The following is a 21,602-nucleotide window of genomic DNA, read 5'->3' on the forward strand; positions in this document are numbered from 1 at the left end:
GGGACAGGTTCCAATGTCAGTAGAAGACTGGTGTGCTAGCCGAGCTGATACAAGTCCCCAGTTCAAGTTCTGGTCGATTATCCTGCAGCTGTAACTGGAAATCATGATCTACGTGAGATCGCTACGCGAGGGCGACTTCATGCTCTACATCGATGCCTTGACCAATATTGTACCCTGGTTCTTTGCCCTGGGGCACACAAATTACGCAAGGTGGATTCCAGTTCACTTGCGTGACATGGTGGCACTCGAAGACAAGCATCCAGATGTGTTCGCAGAGTTCATGGCTGGGAACTTCTCAGTGAAGAAGACAACACATGCATTCTCTGCTTTGGCCATCGACCAGGCACATGAGCAGAATAACGCATCAGTGAAAGGTGATGGCGGAGCAGTCGGACTGACTGAGAATCCTGCAGCATTGCGGCGCTGGATGGTGTCCGGTCCTGAGATGGCAAGAGTGATTGCTGAGTTCCAAGCCACAGCAGAGACGAGAACAAAGAAGACTGATTCCAGGCACCATGAGCAGACAAAGCATACACAGCTGGCGTTTGCTCGAGATGTGAAGTCACTCTCCGGTGTCATGAGAGAGATGGGGAACCCCTTCTGTGATGACAGCAATGATCTCCTGGTACTAGACAGCAGGGACCTGGCAGACCCAGCAGTCATCAACACTGTGCGCCAGATCGAGAAGCTGGGGCAGGAGCAGTACCACACGTATGTCAATGAGTGGCTTGTGAACCAGACGAAGCCCATCACCGACCCAATCAGGAGAAGCAACCTTCCTCTCTTCAGCCGATCTCCAGTCAGAGAGAAATCAGGAACCCAGCTTCAGCTGTCATCGCTCAAGAATGACTGCTCCCTATTCTCCCGGTTGTTCATTGCATCCCAGATGCGTGATGGAGATCTCGACGACTTCTTTGCTCATGAGAACCAGGCCTGTCCCCCTGCCCTGTCACAGATGGGCAAAATGAGACTGGGCAAAAAGTCTGACCTCGTGGGATGCTTAGAAGATATGATCCCTCCACAAGAGAATGTTGCCAGTCCTCACGTTGAAGTCATCATCCTTGATGGAGCAGCTATCACCAACATGCTGGCACCTGGTGGTGCGAAGACCTTCTCTGACTATGCAACACAGGTTTTCTTGCCGTACATCACATCTCAGCTACAGCATGCAATTAGAGTGGATGTCGTCTGGGATTAATACCTGCCAGACAGTTTGAAGGCCGACACTCGCACAAAGAGAGGTAGAGGCATCCGGAGATGAGTCGAGCCATCTAGTTCCATACCAGGAAACTGGCAGGCCTTCCTATGGATCGACGAGAACAAGGTGGAGCTGTTCTCCTTCCTAGCGACGAGACTAGCTGCTCAAGAGACAGAGAAACAAGTCATCAGCGCTCTCCACAAAGACGTGGTCTGTACGCATGCCAGAGACATCGCTGGTCTTGCTCCATGTACACATGAAGAAGCAGATACCAGGATGCTGCTCCACGTGGAAGATGCTGTGAAGCAGGGCTACACCAAGGTGTCGATCCGCACAGTTGACACGGATGTCGTAGTCCTTGCGGTGGCAGCAGCCGAACGCCTCAACATAGATGAGCTGTGGGTTGCCTTCGGTACCGGGAAGAGCTTTAGGTTCTTAGCAGCTCACGAGATGGCCCAGGCATTGGGGCCTGACAAGTGTCGAGGACTACCCTCATTTCATGCCTTCACTGGGTGTGATACCATGTCAAGCTTTGGAGGCAGGAGCAAAAATACTGCATGGGAGACGTGGAAGGCCTGTGATGAGGTCACTGCGACCTTCTGTGCCTTGGGCGCTACACCAAACCCCTCAATCGTAGATGACAGCCTGGACACCTTGGAGCGTTTCGTCGTTCTCCTGTATGATCGCACTAGCAGCCACGAGCATGTCAACGATGCACGTAAGCAGCTCTTCACCCAGAAGGGTCGAGCAATAGATGCTCTCCCGCCAACTCGAGAAGCCCTCAGACAGCACATCAGGAGAACTGCCTACCAAGCTGGCTACTGTTGGGGCCAGATGATGGTTGCTGCTGCAGAGCTCCCATCCCCTAGCGAATGGGGGTGGGTGAAGAGTGACACTGGCTGGGACGTCTGTTGGACAACCCTCCCGGAGGCAACGCAAGCATGCCGGCAACTTCTCAGATGCGGCTGCAAGAAGGGATGCAGAGAACATGCAAGTGTAGGAAGGCTGTACTCCAGTGCACGGCACTATGCCACTGCGGCGGACAGTGTGCTCGGGAGTAGAACTTGCAGTATCATGGACGGCTTAGAGAACACAACCATAACCCCTTTGTATAGGTCAACTGGGGATTGCAGACCCCATCTACTACCATGCATTAATACCCAATGAGAATATTTCGTTAGCTGATAAGATCCAACTACATAACGTACATGTGTAAATGGGTGGTTGGCATTAATGTACGTTTGACGCTCGGTTTGCTCACCTAGATCGCCTTTGTCCGCATGGCGGATTGTTATATTTTAATATGATGTAGACATGTACCCACTGACAATGTAAGGGTAAAAGATAAATGTAAGATAATATGTAAGGGTAAACGCACTTCCACAGTGGCAGTGCAGTTTAATGTTAAACCGATCATTTTCAGAGTGCAAAATACGGACAAAACTCATAAGAAAACCCAAATTTTGCGTAATTGTTGCCTAATAGGCCCAATAAATCGGTTATGTAAGGTGTATGACCTTTAATTGGCATCCCAGGTTATATTTTAAGTGATATTGCATCACCTGCATGCATCTCCAGTTGAAAAACGTGCACAACTCCTACAGATTATGTGTTATGTAATACCCGATCACGGCCATTTTGGCCCCAGGAGGAATATGCAATGTCCCGATATCCAAAAATCTTCCTAGTGGTATGTACTAAATGTGAGCCAACTTCTATGCTTTTATCATCAAACCCACAATATTTGCACATATCTGCTGCACTATAACAGCAAATTAAAAAAAGTCGGGAGCAATCCAGGAGCGGTTTCTTCCATTATACATCGCCCAGGTAAACAGGGTCAATTTTTTTTATTGAATTGAAAAAATATATACAATTTCCTGGAGGATTGCAAATATTTTGAAGCAACGTTTGCTTCTCATTTTCTTTCCCAGGAGCATTTCCGTGTTTCAAGGTGGGACCGAGACAAACGAACTCAGCTTTTCCTCTGTGCTGCAAAAAAACTCGGAAGAGGAAGGGAATAGGCCCTCCTCGTAAAGAAAAATCTGCTTCGAAAATCTGGTACATCATCGAACATCACGAAAACCTGGTGCATCATCGAGCATCACGAAAACCTGGTGCATCATCGAACATCACGAAAATCTGGTGCATCATCGAGCATCACGAAAACCTGGTGCATCATCGAAAATCACGAAAACCTGGTGCATCATCGAGCATCACGAAAACCTGGTGCATCATCGAGCATCACTAAAACCTGGTGCATCATCGAGCATCACGAAAACCTGGTACATCATCGCGCATCACGAAAACCTGGTACATCATCGAGCATCACGAAAACCTGGTACATCATCGAGCATCACGAAAACCTGGTACATCATCGAGCATCACGAAAACCTGGTACATCATCGAGCATCACGAAAACCTGGTACATCATCGAGCATCACGAAAATCTGGTACATCATCGAGCATCACGAAAATCTGGTACATCATCGAGCATCACGAAAATCTGGTACATCATCGAGCATCACGAAAACCTGGTACATCATCGAGCATCACGAAAACCTGGTACATCATCGAGCATCACGAAAATCTGGTACATCATCGAGCATCACGAAAATCTGGTACATCATCGAGCATCACGAAAATCTGGTACATCATCGAGCATCACGAAATCTGGTACATCATCGAGCATCACGAAAATCTGGAAAATAATCCTGAAAAACTGAGCGAGATTTCAAATCCAAAGCAATTTTGATGCGTGCTCTGCAGGAAGAAGTTGTCTTACAGTGTTACATGAAGTGTAACTCTGTAATGCATAAGCATCTGAAGCCATTCCATCCAAGGGACGCTCGTGGTCATGGAATGGAAAGTCTTGCCAAACGTCACCGAGATCAATTGCCATCGTCGGCATGCCGGAAACAGCCATTCACAAGCGGGGTCACGCAACGCAAGCCGGCTCAATATTCAATCTTGATAAGATACCCACTCCTCCCCGAGTCTTTGGGGGTCTTTATAGTCTTTAACGGTCTTAGGGGTCATTTGGGTCGTCGGGATGTTTTGGGTCTTTTGGATCTTTGGGGTATTTTGTGTCTTCAGGGTCTTGAGGTGAGGTCTGTGGGGTCTTTTGGTCTTCAAAGGTTTTCAGGGTCCTTTGGGTCTTTTAGCTCTTCAGGTTATTTTGGGTCATCTGTGTCTTTTAAGTCTTTAAGGGTCTCCAGGGCTTTTAAGGGCCTGTCGGGGTCTTTGTGGTCTTAAAGGGTTTTCGAAAGTTTAAGCGGTCTCAGCAGTGTAAAGGAAGGGTAGAAAGGTATATTCCAACAGTACATAATGAATAGTGTCGTGTGATTCCCCTCGGTGAAGACCGGGAAATCACGGATAGCAATGGAGCGTTCCTTCGAGGCATTGTTCAACAGCGGATTTATTATCTCCGCGCGAGAGGAAGAGAGAAGAAGAAGAAGAAGCTGAAAGCTTTTACCTGACGCGATCCTCGAGCAGTCTTCAAACCTGCAAAAGGTAACTCAAAGGAAAACCGATTTACAATGTACAAAAATAACAGGTTTCTTTAACGGAACCCGAGAACAATGAAAACGCGACGCTCAAATTAATGTCCCAAATTGGGATCCCTCACACCAGACTTAAACACAGACACAGGACAGATAAATAGAAATAACAGGGCACGTGTGTGTGTGCTTAGCTTAACCACTCGTGTTCTCGTCGGGGATGGTGTCGGCCCTGTGTGCACAGTCAGGACGCGGCTCCGTGCGTGCCAAAACGCCTTGGCGCCAAGAAGGCCTCGACTCGCCCTTGTTTGCTCGGCCCCGATGAAGGCCTCCTGCGCGAAGCGAACGAGCGTGCAGCCCGCTTGCTCCGCTGTGCAATGTCCTCATGAATTTGGCACGGAACGGCGATGCACCCAACATCCGTATCAGAAGGGAGAGAGGGTCGAGGGTGAAGGAAGGTTTGAGGGCAAGAGGTCGGAGTAGAGGAATCTTAAGGGCAGTAGCGAACGAGGTCCAGGCACCAAGGGATCCATAAACGAGAGGGCAAAATGCCGGCCAGCCGTGGTTTTTACATCCTGTCTCTTGACGTCATCGGTCCTCCCTTCCAATCAGTCCGTTGCCTCTCGACCTCTAGAATGTTCTTCCCACGTCAGTCCTTCAACACTGGCCGAGCGCTTCGTGCTCTCCTCCTCATACCATCGGTCGGTGACCAATCAGTCGCTTCTTTACACCAATCAGCGGGTCGCTCCTTGCTCCGCCCCTGGCCAATCACAAGTCCTTCCTTACTCTGGCCTTTCGTTGGTGTGATCTCCCCATCAAACCACCTCGACCAATCCGACGTGAGGTGGGCACGGCCTCAGCCTGCATGAGCAATGTTTTATCGCCATGTTGGCACAATGCATGGGCGCTTCCTGCCTGCACTTCCGGTGAGTTTTATTGTGGGGAGAAATTAATTGGTATGTGTGGTGCTATCGGGCCTGCCGAGTGTCGATTGGTGTCGTGCCATAAGGGACAATGGATAAATCACAAGGTCTCACACACAGGGGAATTAGCATAATCCCTGCGATAATTAGCACAAGGCCATCCTCGTATGACCATATATATACGAGCTTAAACCGACATCTGGGCTAAAGAGGTCTTCTACTTATTACAAGGGGTGGTTCTTCTTCACGACAGTCGGAGCATGATACCTACACAGATCTACCTGATCTATATATCACTCTAGCCCTATATTCATAACAACAGACATATGCCATTAACAGACAGGATGGAACAGACGTTCAAACAGTACGTAATTAATAGATATTTAGTCACACGGCTTGATGGACTGCTTGTGTTTTTTTCGGTTTGTTCTATATTTTAAGAAGAAGACGTTTTGGTCACAATTATGTACCATATAAAATACAATGTCAGTATGTTTGTTTGTACAGATGTCTACCTCTTCAAAAGGGAAGGTTTTACAGGCCAATCTTTCAACACAAATGTGTGGTCACTATGGTCTATTTTGAGGATTCGGTATGCTATTTGCCAATTATTTGGAAATTAATTATTTTATTATTATTAGCCCCCGTTGGGCTTATGGATTTGGCCGTGTCCGTGCATCCGCAACCGTATCTCTGGATATGTATGGACCGATTTGGTCCTACTTGGCACAAAGACAAGGCATGACATATGCACATCATTTTGTTTCGTGATGCGATCAAAGATGGCCGGCTGGTGGCCATTCTCGTTGTAAAAAAAACCCGATGTTGAACACGTCCTCAACCATTTCTTGGACATGTGTTTGCCAATCTTGTTGAAACTTAGCAAACAGATAAGGAATGATGGGTTACATAGGCACGTCATTTACTTTCGAGATCAGATCCAAGATGGCCGTTTGGTGGCTTTTTTGTTACTTCAACCTATCCCCATCCATTTATCGGACATGCATGGCCCCATTTTTTTCAAACTTGGCACAAACCAATGCATGAGTATAGATATGCAGAAGAGTTTTTGTCAGATGGCCGACTGGCAGCCTTTAACTCCGTACAGCAAAATTACTAAACCACGGCGGAGCCAGTGACATTTTATGTCCTTTCACCTCCTCCACCGAAGGTGGATATGTTTATATTTTCACCCATGTCTGTTTGTCTGTCAACAAGATATATCAAGATGTTGTGGACGGATTGGGACGAAATTTGGCAGATAGGAAGTGTATATGGCACGGACAAAATGATTAGATTTTGGTGAAGATGCGGATTCGGATCCGGCCACTATAATTTTACAGTGAATCTTCACCATTGCGAGACAGGGCCAAAAACGACATATAGTGTGATATTTATAAACGTTGTGGACGAGTTATGACTAAACGTGGTGGATGAGTTGGTTCGGTGACAAGAACATAGTCAGGTTCACTATGTTAACAAATATAATTTCGTTCAAAATTTTGGGATTAGCAAACATGTACATTTTTGGAATCATCAGAGCATGGAGAATCCGAAAATCAATGTTGGCATTTGCACAGACACCTTCATGGCCGCCATTTTGGATTTTCAATATGGCCGCCATAAAATACATATTTTGTGCTCTCTCGGCTTCTAGTCAACCTGGAAACTTAATTAAATATGCCAATCCTATGTTTTCTGGGTCAAGGAATCCAATAAAGGCCTCAAAATAGTGCTCATGATTATAGAAAAGCAACAAACAAAGGTAATTGTACTAGGTCTACACCCTTCAGGAATATGCGTTTACAGATCTTCATCACTGTCCTGAGTGTCATTTTCGCAAAGGTGTCTAAGCAAATGCCAACATTAATTTTTGGAATCCTCATGCTCTGAATATTCCAAAAATGTATAGTTTTGCTAATCTCCGAAAAATATTGAAGGAAAAAACATAGTGAACCTGACTAACAAGCCGCTTAGCTTAAGTTTGAGGTCCGAATCTCGGCCCGACCTGGTCGTGGGATACAAAATGTAAAATGTTCAGCATGGCGGAGGTATGCTCTCTCACAAGTGCTGTTTTAGTTTCCACAGTTAACGACGAATCAACGAGCTTATTTAAAGATCGGTTCATTTGAATCATTGTAATAATAGTTCTCTCTTTCGGTCACTCGTTTCTCGGATCCTCATGACGTCATCGCACGAACCAGCATCGCCATCTTCCTCTTCTACCTCCTCTGATGGGCGGAGCCTGCAAAGCTCGATGGAATAACCGAAATGGAGTACGAGTGGATTAACATCGGGAAGTCATGTGCACAACTCTACAAGCACCACGTGACCTCCTCCCCTTTTCGCTGCTTCGCAACAAAGCACGTGATTTGATCCTAGTAAAAATCATAAACCCCCATACCCATTAGGGTTCCTGTAATTCAGGTCGAATGTATTATTTATAATGTATTAAACAGCTGGTGTGTTTAATGTCCAATTCCATTGGAATCTCGGTTGGCAAGCCGGGTTTTCACGCACGGGACGCGGCTCTGACGCACAGTGGAAATGACGTCATTTCGCTAATCTGTCATCCTGTTTTCTTCACATGATAAATCCTATATTTCTCTCAAGATAAACAAAATATATACATCACAGCAGGATTGTTTAATACCAGGATATCAATGAAGATGCATAGCTGCAATGGAGGCGCCGAAAGATCGGACATTTCGATGGAATTTTCGATTTTCGCGAATCGTCGCCGCTCAATCATAGATGCGATTGTCGTGGAAAAGAGCGTTTTTAAATTCTTACGTTATCGCTTCTCGGCCTTTTGGCTAAGATCAAGTGTAGTATCTGTAGTATCTGTACACCTCAGCTCTGGCTGCCTGAACCCTCGATGTCCTCGCTGTGGGCAGGTGGGGCATGTGGTTCGTGACTGCATGGAGAGTGTCACCTGCAACTTATGCGGGGGAGCAGGGCATGTGTTTAGGAACTGCCCCAAATCCTTTGCAAATGCCTTGAGGCGTTCCCAAGATGACAGGGAGGGGGAACGGAGAACAGCACCGAGTGGGCAAGTGGCGGAACGGGCCACTGTGAGTGGGCAAGTGGCGGAACGGGCCGCTGTGAGTGGGCAAGTGGCGGAACGGGCCGCTGTGAGTGGGCAGGTGGCGGAACTGGCCGCTGTGAGTGAGAAAGTGGCGGAACGGGCCGCTGTGAGTGGGCAAGTGGTGGAACGGGCCGGTGCGGCAGAACGGGCCACGGAGGGGGAACAGGGAATAGCTGAGCCGGCTGGAGCATTGAAGGATGCTGGGGTAGGGTGGGGGCTGGTATCTCCAGTATTGGAGGTGAAAGGGGGTTTTGGGACACAGGAAGGTGCAGAGGAATTGGAGGAGCAGATGGACAAGGGGAATGAACCCGATCCAATGAGGGTGGTGCGGCGAAAGGGCAAACGGGCGGCAAAGGTAACCCCTGTGGGTATCGTGAAAAAGACCTGGCTAAGTGGTGATGGTCAATCTATTTTCGATGAGCGGATGTTTCAAAAGGCAGATAAAGGGAAGTGTGTGAGGAAATCGCTCCGGGTTTCCGCAAAGGTGGATCCATTGGAGAGAGACCTCACTTCGGATGACGAAGGTTGAATTGAGGGTGGGGTCGGTGAATGTGAGGAGTATTCTTGGTGAGAGTCGGTGTCAGCGCATATTTGCTGAGCTAAAAATATGGAATTTAGACGTGTTATTTTTGCAGGAATGTTTTTTGCCAGGTGGTGCTGAGTATAAACAATGGGAGCAGGCATGGGGGGGTCTGTGCCATTTTTCAGGTAGTGGGAAAAACAAAAATGATGGTGTGGCGGTGCTCTTTGGGGGTAGATTAGCATGGAGGGTGGTGAAGGTGGTGGATGTAGAGCCAGGGAGAATCTGTATCGTGGACGCAGAGATTCAAGGAAAGCACTTTCGGTTCGTCAATATGTACCTCCCTCAGCAGCCGTGGGAGAAGAAGAAATTGCTGGAGCGGGTGAAACCATGGCTCTGCACCAACAAAGTTTTGGTTGTGGGTGGGGATTTGAACATCTCATTGGAGGAACCTACCAGTCGTGCAGTGGCAAAATGGGTGACGGAATTAATAGAGATTTTTAAGTTAAAAGATGTCTTTTGTGACTTCTTTAGTGGAGATCCGGGGTTCACATGGACGAATGTGGGGGGCTCACAGCTGTCAAGATTGGATTACGTGTTTGTTTCCAGCGAAGTAACAACGGTTGAAGCGCAGAGGATTTGGAACAGTTTTTCTGATCATTGTTTACTCAAAGTAGTTTTTTCGTTTGATGAGTTTTTATTTGGAGGTAAAGGGGTTTGGAGGCTAAATACTTCATTGTTGAAGAGTCCTGGGATAAGGGAGATGATTTCTGGCCGAATTAAAGCTTGGAAGGAGTTGATTCCTCTTTTTAGTTCAGTGAGGGAATGGTGGGAAGAGGTGAAACATCGGATTAAGGATATGTGTCAGAGGGTCTCAAGGGTACAGAGTGAGAGGGCTCTCAGGTCCTTTCGAGCTAAGTCGGCGTGCTTACAGAGATTGGGTAGGCTTCGTGTGCATGGGTTTGATGTGGGTGGAGAGATAAGTCAGTTGAAGCAGCAGATTAATAAATTTTTTCTGCAGCAATTTAACAGGGTTCAGTTTAGGAGTGGTTTGAGGAGGGAGAGGGACGAGCCTTGCTCGTCACCGTTCTTTCGGAAGTTAGTGAAGAACAAGATGGTTATGAAGGGATTGCTCAATGAAGGGGTATTGTATGAGTCGTGGTCAGGCATGGAGGAAGTCGTGAAGAGTTATTTTTCGGATTTCTTTTCCCAAGTTCCAGGGGATCTGGATAGGAGGGAGGTGTTCCTGTCAGGTTGGAATCATGACCCTGTGAATGGGGAGCCACTCACAGCTTTCTCTATTGAAGAGGTGGAGCGGGTGGTTCGAGATGGGAAGAAGGGGTCTGCTCCAGGGCCAGATGGATTGCCCTTGGAATTTTATAGGTGTTTTTGGGAAGAGCTAAAAGACCCACTTGTCGAGTTGTTTAATGAGGTTTTACTTGAGGGTGAGTGTCCAGCCTCTTGGGCCGAGTGCAATATTGTCTTGATACCCAAAAAAGGGGATCTGCACTGCTTGACTAATTGGAGGCCGATTTCACTATTAAATGGGGATTATAAGATTCTGGCGAAGGTTTTGCTGGGGAGGCTTCAGGTAGCTTTAGGAGATCGGTTGGGTGGGTTCCAGAGATGTGGAGTCAAAGGGCGAAGGACTACGGACGTGTTGCTTCTCCTTCGGGATTTGATTACGTCGGTGGAAATCAGGGGACGTTCGGCAGGGTTTTTAAGCTTGGACTTTGCGAAGGCGTATGACACTTTATCCAGGGAATATTTGTTCTCCATTCTAGCAGAATGGGGTTTTGGAGAGTCTGTGGTCAAGTTGATCAAAACACTGTATACCACTTCAGTTGGGCGAGTGAAGGTGAATGGGCGGTTATCGCGGCCGTTTGCGATTTCCCGGGGGGTTCGACAGGGATGTCCATTATCCCCCTTGTTGTTTGTTCTTGCGTTGGATCCCTTGCTATATAGGTTTTCTTTGCGTGTTAGCGGGGTATTGGTGCCAGGTTCGGGGGGTTCTAGGGTCCCATGTTTAGCTTATATGGACGATGTGGTAGTTTGTGTTGCTCAGAGTGGGGAACTGGAGGAGATTATGCGGGTGTGCGAGGACTTTGCAAGTTCCAGTGGACTGCATGTGAATTTTGATAAATCAAATTTGTTGGTGGTGGGAGGGGGGTCATGGGAGGAGGCCCTCTTGCAAAGATTTCGGGTCGTGGAGGGTTGCCTCCAAGTGCTGGGAGTGTGGCTGGGGACCGGCAGCAGTATAGCAAAGAATTGGGAAGAAAAACTAAGTTTGGTTAAAAATTTGTTGAGTGAATGGGGGCAGAGAACCCTCTCGTCAGTGGAGAGGGGCACTGTTGTTAAAGGGCAGATTTTTCCTTTGCTTCGGTTTTTAGCGGAGGTGTTCCCTCCAGCAGAAAGAATTGCTGCAAGGTTAAGGAGTTTGGTTTTTCAGTTTATGTGTAAGCCATGGTTTTATCGGCCTTCTCAGCACCGGCTAGGTGTCGGACAACTGGAAGGGGGAAGGGGCGGCCCAGACTTGGTAGCTAGTTTAAGAGCAGCCTTCGTGGCACTGCACATGACGATGGCGGGGAAGGCATCCGACCTCTTCTCTGCAGCCGTTGGGTATTATATTCTGCCTGAGTTGAACAGGGTTCGGGGGAAGCGTGTGGGTTTGGGTAGACCATATGATTGGAATCCCAAGTATCCCTATTCGGTATTGAAAGAATTTGTTCGGGAGGGTAGTTTTGGGGATGATTTTGAGTGGAGTTTTCGTAACTTGATGAAGGAGAAGAAAGTACAAGAGGTGTTACCGATAGGTGGTCTTCAAAGGGAAAGAACTTTGGCGGTGTGGCGGAATGTTTCGTCCCAGGCCCTTACTGGAGCTCAAAGTGACCTTGCCTGGTTATCTGTGTGCCAATTGTTGCCATGTAGGGCTGTGCAAGCAGTACGAGGTCATGTCTCCACCAATAAATGCCCATATATTGGATGTCAAGAATCAGAGTCAGTTCGGCATTTTTGGTGGGATTGTGTTTTTGCTTCCTTAGTTTGGAATGAGGTTTTGTGTAAGTTTTTGTGCAAGTTAAAGGTTAAGTTTACTTTAAGTTGGGAAATGATTTTGTACGGTCCGTTTGGCAATCAATGTAAACCGAAACAAATCGTGTTCTGGAAAATATTGAATTGTTTGAAAATGGCCTTGTGGAAGGCGAGGGTCTCAGCATGTTATGGGATGCATCATTTTTCTATGAATTATGTTCTTGCCTTGTTTAAGAGAGAGATGTTTCTTTATGTGGATTTACGGAATATGTTGTAATTGTTGTGGAGGATCTTCAATTGAGCAATTGTGACTTGCTTTGATGGTTGACACTTGTTTGCTGGTTTTCATTTTAATAAAAAATCGTCGTAGTATCTGTTCTTATCAGTTTAATAGCTGATATGTTCCGCAATGCGGGACTAGTCTATTAAATGGATTTTTGGTATCGGGAGTTGGATTAGGGGCTTGCTCCGTCCGCTCCACGTATCGACCCGGTATTGCAGTACCTCCGGGAACGGTGCACCCCCTTTGGGGGGACCTGGAAAACAAAGAAAAGATCATAAAGGAGAAACTTCAAGATTTGCTTTTACAACTGGAGAAATATTTAAACTTGAAAACTCTGATTAGTGAATCGGGAAGTTGTGCAGTGGTTTGTGGGTTCGTCCTCTCCAATAAATCTTCCCACCCATGATTATTCTCCACAAGTTAATAAACAATTTATGCTAAATTAAAAAGGCAATGTGGGGATGACAAACTTCAGTCTAAAAAAGGTCCTCAACAAGACAGGGATGATGTTGGTTTAGAGAGTCGACAACAGTGTTGCCGTCACATAACAATCCCTACATCACTGCCTCATTTACACTTCATCAATCGTTGCTTCAAGCTTCCACAAACATTTCACTGGTTACAACAGTACTTGATTACTCTTGTCGTGTAGCCACATAATGAGATTGTACAAATTAGCAATCCGACTATAATGTTATAACATCAGTGCATGATCATCAACTTCTTACAAACTGCATGAACTTCTCTAATTTCAGCATTATATAATTATGTCCATTTGTGATTGGTTACTCTATGTTGATAAAAAAGAAAAGTAGGAAAGAAACCTGAAACTGCAGGAAGTCCCTGAAATTATATTGGAGCTTCTTATACTTTTGCAGAAATTATATATAGGAGCTTATGATACTTTTCGCTAGGCCTAGCTCTCGACAGTAGTCTGGAGGCAGTGATGTCGGGGTTGTTATGTGACGGCAATACTGTAAGCTACTCTCTTAACCAACATCATCCCTATCTTGTTGAGGACCTTTTTTAGACTGTAGTTTGTCATTCCCACATTGCCTTTTTAATTTAGCATAATTTTTTAAATGAACTTCTTTCTGTCATTTTTTACAATGTGGAATAACACAATCGGATATGGTACTCAGAGGATACCCAATCTTGGAGCAAAAGTGCCAAGATATCTTCGTCAGCAATGTCAAACACTGCACATGTTCCAATATTGTCGAACCGCTAACGTAACCCTGACTGTATCTTGCAGCTCTGTCTTATTGCTCGTTTCTCAAAGAGTAATGTCTTCATCCAGCCTCAGGCCACACAATGACCTGCACTTTGAAATGCCCAAAATAACTGATGTGGTTTCCCTTTAACCAATAGGGTGGGGGCAGAGGAAAGGGGCGGAGCCCATATCAATTAATTGACCATTGACCACTCCAGGCGATGCAGTGTGCCAAAACAAAGATGAAAGGAACACGAAATGTCAGTTCAAATATTTATTAAACTAGGGGGCCCGTTGGTCCATTGCACCAAATTTTAATTGGGGACTTTTGGATCTTCAGGGATTTTTGGGTCTTTGATGACTTTTGGGTGTTTGGGGACTTTTGGGTCTTTTTGGTCCTTGGGAACTTTTGGGTCATCTGGGGATTTTGCGTCATCTGGGGTTTTTGGGTTTTCGGGGACGTTTGGTTCATTGGGACTTATTGGTCATCTGAGTCCTTGGGGCTTTTGGGTCATCAGAGACTTCTTGGGTCCTTGGGGACTTATGGGTCCTTGTGGGCTTTGGGGTGATCTGGGTCTTTTGGGTCCTCGGGGACTTTTGGGTGATTTGAGTCATCTTGGTATTTTGGGTCAAGTGTTGAAGGGTCTGCCAAGGCCTAAGGGGTCTCGGCAGTCTAAAAGGTTAAAAGGCACATTTGAATCGTGCGGAATTAATTAATAGACGTGAAAAAGTATGACTGACACACACACACACACACACACACACACACACACACACACACACACACACACACACACACCTCCATTTATCGTAGATTCAATTTGACTGGATTCCTTGTTCAGTCTGTTTTATACGACGGCATCAGTGATGAGCCGACGTAGCGAATCTGGCGCCGAGAAACCGTGACTCGAGATGGTTTATTGATCACGTGGTTTCCTTTTGCATTGACTCGCGACTGGAGGGTTCATGATCACGTGTCCCATGTGCGGTGTATAGCACTTGTACCTTGCTATTATTTTATTTTCACAAATGTAAAACTGAAAAACAAGGCCTTTCCCGAGACATGATATTTCTGCTGATATTATTTTATGCCACATAACATTATCACGCATAACGCCGACACTGAGGAAAATGTGTCTAGCGGCTCCGCCCCCATCAAGCTGGTTGACAGTCATAGCCACGCCTACCCCAGCCCTATTCTTTTACAAAGGAATGTCGTTTTGTGTACTTTTTGAGGAATCATTTCAAGCCACGAGAATTATAATACCAAAGGATGTTGCAGGAAATAAAACTCTGTCGAATGGTAGCAGAATCATTGCCATTGATAGAGGCAGCTCGGAAAAATGCCGTCTGAGGAAGATTATTATTATCATTATTGTTATTATTGTGGCGGACACGAAAGCCCACTGGCGTGGTGACATCATTCCGCGCACCAAGTGGGCGGCGGCCACGCCCCGGGGGTAGGCGTGGCCTGAGGATATACACGGGGCGTGCAGCCCGGAGCGCGCTAGTGTTACAGTGAGCTCCTCAAATAAAGACGCTTATAAGTTACCGCTTGTCCGCTTCCTCCTTGCTCACAAGCAGCGCGCGTAACGCCGCGCTTTACTGGTGACCCTCGACGTTGGATCTGCCGGAGCGATCCTTCCACACACGACGCCATTGCCATGGCCAACAACGCAATGTCGATTAAACTTCCCGAATTTTGGGAGGCCCAGGCCGAAGTCTGGTTCGTCCAAGCCGAAGCCCAATTTCAGCTTCGGCGCCTCACCGGCGACGACACGTGCTACTGCCACGTCGTCGCCTCCCTCGGGCCCGGCACGGCCGCTCGAGTTGTGTCCGTCCTTCGCCACCCACCGTACGGCCACAAGTACGAGGCACTCAAGCGGCTGCTCCTAGCCACATTCGGCCTCACGGACGACGCACGGGCCGACCGCCTACTGGATCTCCCCGAGCTCGGCGACACGCGCCCGTCGGTCCGAATGGACCATATGCTGTCACTGTTGGGCGACGAAGCCCCCGGTTCTATATTCCGGGCGCTTTTCCGTTGCCAACTTCCAGCGCAGGTTCGCCTCGCGTTAGCCGGGACCGTGCTAACGGAACCCCGAGCATTGGCAGCTGAGGCGGACAGGTATTTCGCAGCTTCGGACACGCGGGCGAGAGCCGGTGCGGCCGTCACGGACCTCGAGGCTGATGCTGATCCACAGCATCAGCTTACACAGCATACGCAGCATGCTGATACGCACCTCGTGACCGCCGCCACGCCCCGCCCACCGCCGCGGCGAAAACCGCCACCGCGGGGAAAACCGCCAACTCCACCGGCCTGGCGGAGCCAGCCGCACTCCTCCAGCTCCACCACCTGGTGCTGGTTCCACGCCAAGTTCGGCCACGAGGCTCGGCAGTGTCATCCACCATGCTCCTTCAACAGGTCGGGAAACGCCCGGGCCGGCGCTCAATAGTGGTGATGTGCGCCGGCCGTTCGAGCAGCCTGCTGTTCATAATGGACACCTTATCCGGGCGCCGTTACCTGTGCGACATGGGAGCGCAGGTGAGTGTCGTTCCCGCCGGTACGTCAGACAAGCACGCCGCGGGCGGTGGCCCCGCGCTGCTTGCCGCGAACGGGACGCCCATCCGTACATACGGAAAACACTGCCTCTCTCTGCGGTTCGGAGGGCAGGTTTTCCGATGGACGTTCGTCACCGCCGACGTGCCCATGGCACTGCTTGGCGCGGACTTCCTGTGCGCTAATGAGCTCCTGGTCGACGTAAAGCGCAGACGTCTTGTCCAGGCCGAGACGTTCAGCTCGCTCGCTTGTGCGCTGCCCAGCTCGTCGAGCAGCTCAACGAGCGGCTCGCCGGGCGGCTTGCCAAGCGGCTTGCCGAACGGTTCGGTTCCGGCCACGTTGATCTGTACGCTTCCGGCAGCGGACAAATTCACCCGCCTCCTCGCCGGCTTCCCGGCCCTCACGTGGCCCACCATCTCGGCGGGGGCCGTCAAGCACGGGGTGGCCCATCACATCCCCACCGTCGGGCCACCGGTCTACGCCCGGGCACGCCGCCTCGAGCCGACGAAGCTGGCGGTGGCAAAAGCGGTGTTCGCTACCCTGGAGCGACTCGGCATCGTTCGGCGCTCGGAGAGTGCTTGGGCGTCGCCGCTGCACATCGTGCCGAAGCCCGGCGGGGGATGGCGACCGTGCGGGGACTATCGCCGTCTCAATGACGCCACCACTCCCGACCACTACCCCATCCCCCACATTCAGGACTTTTCCGCCCGTTTGGCGGGCATGTCCTTCTTCTCGAAGGTGGACCTCATACGCGGCTACCATCAGGTCCCAGTCAGGCCGGAGGACGTCCCAAAGACGGCGGTCATCATGCCATTTGGACTCTTCGAGTTCCTGCGGATGCCCTTCGGTCTGAAGAATGCGGCTCAGGCGTTCCAGCGACTGATGGACAGCGTCCTGCGCGACTTGGATTTTGTCTACGTCTACCTGGACGATATCCTCGTCGCCAGCGCGTCCCGCGAAGAGCACCCACGCCACGTCCGCACGCTCTTCGAATGCCTGGGCCAGCATGGCCTGATTGTGAACCCCGCAAAGTGCCGGTTCGGCATCGCCGTAATCGATTTTCTGGGGCACCGTGTCACCAGGCACGGAGCCGTCCCCCTGCCGGCCAAGGCGGAGACGGTGAAGGGGTTTCCGCGCCCCCGCACGATCAGAGGGCTGCAGGAGTTCCTGGGCATGGTGAACTTTTACCATCGGTTCCTGCCCCGTATCGCCCAGCTCCTGCGCCCCCTGCACGAAGCTCTCCGAGGTAAGCCAGGCAAAGGCGACGTGACCTGGACCGAGCAGATGGACACGGCGTTCACGGGCACGAAGCTCGCCTTGGCTAACGCCACCATGCTCGCGCACCCGGCGCCCGATGCACCGATCGCCCTCACCACCGACGCCTCGGAATACGCGGTGGGCGCGGTGCACGAGCAATGGGTGCGTGGAGCTTGGCAACCGCTGGCGTTCTTTAGCCGGCAGCTTCGCCCGCCCGAACGCCGTTACAGTACCTTCGACCGCGAGTTGCTCGGGCTTCACTTGGCGGTCAAGCACTTCCGCCATCTGCTCGAGGGCCGTGCGTTCACGGCCTTCGTCGACCACAAGCCGCTGATCTTAGCGATGGGCAAGGTCACCGAGCCGTGGTCGGCCCGGCAGCAGCGTCACCTCTCGGCCGTGTCCGAGTACACGACGGACATCCGGCACGTCGCGGGGAAACGTCGCGGGAAAACGCGACGCTCAAATTAATGTCCTAAATTGGGATCCCTCACACCAGACTTAAACACAGACACAGGACAGATAAATATAAATAACAGGGTACGTGTGTGTGTGCTTAGCTTAACCACTCGTGTTCTCGTCGGGGATGGTGTCGGCCCTGTGTGCACAGTCAGGACGCGGCTCCATGCGCGCCAAAACGCCTTGGCGCCAAGAAGGCCTCGACTCGCCCTTGTTCGGTCGGCCCCGATGAAGGCCTCCTGCGCGAAGCGAACGAGCGTGCAGCCCGCTTGCTCCTCCGTGCAATGTCCTCATGAATTTGGCATGGAACGGCGATGCACCCAACATCCGTATCAGAAGGGAGAGAGGGTCGAGGGTGAAGGAAGGCTTGAGGGCAAGAGGTCGGAGTAGAGGAATCTTAAGGGCAGTAGTGAACGAGGTCCAGGCACCAAGGGATCCAAAAACGAGAGGGCAAAATGCTAGCTAGCCGTGGTTTTTACGTCTTGTCTCTTGACGTCATCGGTCCTCCCTTCCAATCAGTCCGTCGCCTCTTGACCTCGAGAATGTTCTTCCCACGTCAGTCCTTCACCACTGGCTGAGCGCTTCGTGCTCTCCTCCTCATACCATCGGTCAGTGGCCAATCAGGCCGTCGCTTCTTTACACCAATCAGCGGGTCGCTCCTTGCTCCGCCCCTGGCCAATCACAAGTCCTTCCTTACTCTGGCCTTTCATTGGTGTGATCCCCCCATCAAACCACCTCGACCAATCCATCGTGAGGTGGGCATGGCCTCAGCCTGTATGAGCAATGTTTTATCGCCATGTTGGCACAATGCATGGGCGCTTCCTGCCTGCACTTCCGGTGACTTTTATTGTGGGGAGAAATTAATTGGTATGTTTGGTGCTATTGGGCCTGCCGAGTGTCTATTGGTGTAGTGCCATAAGGGACAATGGATAAATCACTAGGTCTCACACACAGGGGAATTAGCATATTCCCTGCGATAATTAGCACAAGGCCATCCTCCTTTGACCATAAATATACGAGCTTAAACCGACATCCGGGCGAAAGAGGTCCTCCACTTATTACAAGGGGTGGTTCTTCTTCACGACAGTCGGAGCATGATACCTACACAGATCTACCTGATCTATATATCACTCTACCCCAATATTCATAACAACAGACATATGCAATTAATAGACAGGATGCAACAGACGTTCAAACAGTACGTAATTAATAGATATTTAGTCGCACGGCTTGATGGACTGCTTGTGTTTTTTTCGGTTTGTTCTATATTTTAAGAAGAAGACGTTTTGGTCACAATTATGTACCATATAAAATACAATGTCAGTATGTTTGTTTGTACAATGTCTACCTCTTCAAAAGGGAAGGTTTTACAGGCCAATCTTTCAACACAAATGTGTGGTCACTATGGTCTATTTTGAGGATTCGGTATGCTATTTGCCAATTATTTGGAAATTAATTATTTTATTATTATTAGCCCCCGTTGGGCTTATGGATTTGGCCGTGTTATGGATTATGGATTAGTCTGAAGCGGGGGCTTATGGATTTGGCCGTGTCCGTGCATCCGCAACCATATCTCTGGATATGTATGGACCGATTTGGTCCTACTTGGCACAAAGACGAGTCATGACATATGCACATCATTTTGTTTCGTGATGCGATCAAAGATGGCCGGCTGGTGGCCATTTTAGTTGTAAAAAACCCGATGTTGAACACGTCCTCAACCATTTCTCGGACATGTGTTTGCCAATCTTGTTCAAACTTAGCAAACAGATAACGAATGATGGGTTACATAGGCACGTCATTTTTTTTCGAGATCAGATCCAAGATGGCCGTCTGGTGGCTATTTTGTTACTTCAACCGATCCCCATCCATTTATCGGACATGCATGGACCCATATTTTTGGGAGCCTTTAACTCCGAAGAGCAAAATTACTAAAACTACGGCGGAGCCAGTGACATTTTATGTCCTTTCACCTCATCCACCGAAGGTGGACATGTTTATATTTTCACACATGTCTGTTTGTCTGTCAACAAGATATATCAAGAAGTTGTGGACGGATTCGGACGAAATTTGGCAGATAGGAAGTGTATATGGCACGGACAAAATGATTAGATTTTGGTGAAGATGCGGATTCGGATCCGGCCACTATAATTTTAAAAGTGAATCTTCACCATTGCGAGACAGGGCCAAAAACGACATATAGTGTGATATTTATAAACGTTGTGGACGAGTTATGACTAATCTTGGTGGATGAGTTGGTTCGGTGACAAGAACATAGTCAGGTTCACTATGTTAACAAATATAATTTCGTTCAAAATTTTGGGATTAGCAAACCTGTACATTTTTGGAATCATCAGAGCATGGAGAATCCGAAAATCAATGTTGGCATTTGCACAGACACCTTCATGGCCGCCATTTTGGATTTTCAATATGGCCGCCATAAAATACATATTTTGCGCGATCTCGGCTTCTAGTCAACCTGGAAACTTAATTAAATATGCCAATCCTATGTTTTCTGGGTCAAGGAATCCAATAAAGGCCTCAAAATATTGCTCATGATTATAGAAAAGCAACAAACAAAGGTAATTGTACTAGGTCTACACCCTTCAGGAATATGCGTTTACAGATCTTCATCACTGTCCTGAGTGTCATTTTCGCAAAGGTGTCTAAGCAAATGCCAACATTAATTTTTGGAATCCTCATGCTGTGAATATTCCAAAAATGTATAGTTTTGCTAATCTCCGAAAAATATTGAAGGAAAAAACATAGTGAACCTGACTAACAAGCCGCTTAGCTTATGTTTCAGGTCCGAATCTCGGCCCGACCTGGTCGTGGGATACAAAATGTAAAATGTTCAGCATGGCGGAGGTATGCTCTCTCACAAGTGCTGTTTTAGTTTCCACAGTTAACGACGAATCAACGAGCTTATTTAAAGATCGGTTCATTTGAATCATTGTAATAATAGTTCTCTCTTTCGGTCACTCGTTTCTCGGATCCTCATGATGTCATCGTACGAACCAGCATCGCCCTCTTCCTCTTCGACCTCCTCTGATGGGCGGAGCCTGCAAAGCTCGATGGAATAACCGAAACGGAGTGCGAGTGGATTAACATCGGGAAGTCATGTGCACAACTGTACAAGCACCACGTGACCTCCTCCCCTTTTCGCTGCTTCGCAACAAAGCACGTGATTTGATCCCAGTAAAAATCATAAACCCCCATACCCATTAGGGTTCCTGTAATTCAGGTCGAATGTATTATTTATAATGTATTAAACAGCTGGTGTGTTTAATGTCCAATTCCATTGGAATCTCGGTTGGCAAGCCGGGTTTTTACGCACGGGACGCGGCTCTGACGCACAGAGAAAATGACGTCATTTCGCTAATCTGTCATCCTGTTTTCTTCACATGATAAATCCTATATTTCTCTCAAGATAAACAAAATATATACATCACACCAGGATTGTTTAATACCAGGATATCAATGAAGATGCATAGCTGCAATGGAGGCGCCGAAAGATCGGACATTTCGATGGAATTTTCGATTTTCGCGAATCGTCGCCGCTCAATCATAGATG

At 48.5% G+C, this 21,602-nt stretch overlaps 1 non-coding gene and 1 pseudogene across 1 annotated transcript; both read left to right on the forward strand.

Annotated features, from left to right (window-relative positions):
• The first annotated feature begins 8,417 nt into the window (after positions 1-8,417).
• LOC144891875 (U2 spliceosomal RNA) lies at positions 8,418-8,498 on the forward strand (annotated as a pseudogene).
• Positions 8,499-12,596: 4,098 nt separating this feature from the next.
• LOC137416746 (U2 spliceosomal RNA) lies at positions 12,597-12,785 on the forward strand. The gene has a single exon (XR_010982332.2). It is a non-coding gene; the product is annotated as a U2 spliceosomal RNA (small nuclear RNA).
• Positions 12,786-21,602: the final 8,817 nt, after the last annotated feature.

This window comes from Myxine glutinosa, chromosome 4, assembly GCF_964187855.1.
Source record: "Myxine glutinosa chromosome 4, kmMyxGlut1.1, whole genome shotgun sequence".
Lineage (NCBI taxonomy): Eukaryota > Metazoa > Chordata > Myxini > Myxiniformes > Myxinidae > Myxine > Myxine glutinosa.